Here is a 3006-nt window from a genome sequence, read left to right on the forward strand (position 1 = left end):
ATTAGAAGACGCGCGAGATGCATTAAAAACTACGCGAACTTTGGTAGTTTGACTGCTCTCCTTAATCGCTGCATGGTGAGGTAGATAGACCGCGTGAGGATTATCGGGCTCTGTCGGGTCGACTATCTCCATATGCTTGAGTTCCTCGTACTCGTGCATAAAGTCTCGATATGCTTGGAGTAATTCGGGCTGGCGAACAAACTTCGATTCGTTTGACAGAAAGATTCGTTTAGCTATTGTCTCCGTATCACCTATTGGGATGGGGGTACTAGTTTTAAATGGCAATCTGACGACATATCTTCCATCAGATCGACGCGTATGCGTGCGAGCGAAATGGGCTTCGCACTGGGCTTCCTCTTCAGACAATACAGCCTGACGCGGGATGTCTTCCAGTTCCCAGAATTTGCGAATAGACTCATTCAGTGAAGCTAACGTGGTAGCATGATTTACGTTTATCCGATATTTAGTCGGATTTGAAGGAGTACTTCCTACTTGTCCGGAAATAACCCAGCCGAATATTGTGAGTTGAGCGGTGGGATAACCAGGGGGTCCGCGAATTAATCCGTCACGATTGACCCGTAATAATCCGCGCCGATAATCAACTCAATACGCCTTTTACTCGAGGGCTCCGAATCCGCAAACGTTAACGTTTTCAGATAGGTACTCCGTGTTCTTATCGATCAGGACCGGTTTAGGTATTAATTTTGACATAACCAACGCCGTTATCGGGAGTACCGTACCGTTTGATGTACATGGTTTGACGGTAAATGTAGCGACCGTTTTGACTGTTCCGGCATGCGTTCTGCATATACCGGAGACGTCGATACACGCGGCGCTTCGCTCCGTTTTTATAAGTTGTACGACAGATTCCGACACAAATGATGTTTGCGAACCTTGATCCAGCAGTGCTCAAACGCGTACAGATCGACCTGTTTTACTTTTAATTAAGACTAACGCTGTCGGCAATATAGTAGTATTAGGACTTGGTTAGATATGGCGCGTGTGTGAATGGTAGCGGTGAAAGTGCGTTGTGCAATTTTAGCTTTGTTTCTGGGTTTAAAGATTAGTATGTGGCAAGTAGGGATAATGGAAAGATAGGGTGTAAGTAGGAGATGCGATGAGAATGAAGGGAGGTAGTAGGATGCAAGTAGAGAAAAGTAGTATAAAAGTGTTTAGAGAACGTGGTAAGATGAGGTTATGGTGACGAGTCAGTTAGGCGGCAAAGGCGGTAAAGATAATGTAGATAAAGTAGGGAAGGTTTCGATCGATGATTGTAAAGAAGATTGTATGATAAGTGCATAATTAGCTAAGGAACCTTTGGTCGTAAATTAAGTATAGGTTAAGAAGATAGTTAAAGGGATGACAGGTTAAACTCAGAACACAGGTAAATTTTAGATTGGGAAATATAGGATCAAGAATAAAAAGAGGAAGAAGAGGAAAAGGGAAGAAAACAGGAGAGGACAAGAGATAGGTGAAAGAAGCGCTGTTATAGAAGAGGTTATACGAAACAACGGAGGATTAAATGTGAAGAAAAAAGAAGAAAAATGTAGTTGTAAAAACTCTCGAGTTCCGGGTTAATGGAAATGAAAAGAAGAAAGGTGAAATAAAGCTAGGACACAAGGATTGGCGGGTTCAGAGGTGTTCTAGGAAAGAGCAGTAAAAGAAGATAAGTAACTGAAGAAGGGTTATAGCCATTGATGAAGAAGAGAGAAGGTGAACAGAAGAAAGGTGAAAGAAAAGCAATTGGCGTAATCCTGGAACAAGGATTAGCGAAACTTATCTGCGTTGAAGGAAAGGAAAGGTAAAAGAAGATGGAAATAGGAAAGGGAGTAAACGAGGACACAAGGCGTGGTGAGAAGAGGAGAAGAAGAAAAGGAAGGAAATGTGGAAGGAGGAAAAATAAGAGGTATGAACGTTACAGTTCAAGAAAGGACGCAGCAGTTTTCTGGAAATATTAGAATCTTTGGATGGCACGGATGTGCGAATACAGGTATATTGGTTATGCAACGGCAGATAGGAGGTACGGGAAAATAACCAGAGAACGCGCGCGCGCGCGCGCGCGCGGAGGAAATAAATGTTGCTTCGGAGGGAACGAGAGAAGAAGAGCTGGGAGACAATGTAGTAGGAGAGGAGAGGAGTAGTGCTGAGGACTTTGGCAAATAAGAAAGAGGAAAGGAGCGATTCGAGGGCACAGAAGTTTTTTGAGTTAAATTAGGAATGAACTCAAAAAGATCAGGAAGATTAAGATTAGGAAGATAATATATTGGAAGAGAAAAGAAAAGAAGAGGAAGGAGGGGCATACAGGGAGGTGTGATGAGTTAGATAGGGGGACATAGGAAAGTATTAGTTAGGAAGCAGGAGATTTGTTATTAGTCGAGTTTATTATATGTAGGTGTTTGTAAATATTTGAGTGTAAGGGTTTTACAGTTAAATTGAGTATTGTAAGATGAGAAAGTTGCGTTAATATTTTAAGGTAAAGGTAAAGAATTATTAATATGTCAATATGTGGTTGAAAAATAGGAAAATGGTTATAATATTAAGGTAGAGGTAGGGATAAAGAAAAAGAGAGATAATTATGTTTTGTAGTTTTAAGATTAGGCTTTGAGTTTCGCACGCAGAAGTTATGGAAGATATGAGTTTAAGGTATATGATAGGTTCTGGAGTATAAGGTTATAGAGAGAATGCATTAGAATTCAAGTTTTATAAGTTTTAGGATGGTTCTTCCTGGATTAAAGAGAGAAGATTTGAGAAGAATTTAAAAATATATGGAATATTAATATTAGTTGTTGCGCGTTGTTGTATGAAGGTATGTGTGTGTGTGTATAGGTGAATAATGTCTGTTTCTTGGCCTACTGCTGAAGCGGACTAGGTTCAAATATTTTTTTTTAGTTTAGGTTGTGAAGTTTAACGTGCAAATAATGGATTAAGTTGTTTAGGGCTTAAGAAATGGTTGTTCTAAAAAAAATTTAAGAAAGTACGAAATAATGAATTAATAGTTGTACGCGT

Source organism: Temnothorax americanus, unplaced genomic scaffold (assembly GCF_048541705.1).
Source record: "Temnothorax americanus isolate GAGA-0224 unplaced genomic scaffold, ASM4854170v1 Scaffold21, whole genome shotgun sequence".
Classification (NCBI taxonomy): domain Eukaryota; kingdom Metazoa; phylum Arthropoda; class Insecta; order Hymenoptera; family Formicidae; genus Temnothorax; species Temnothorax americanus.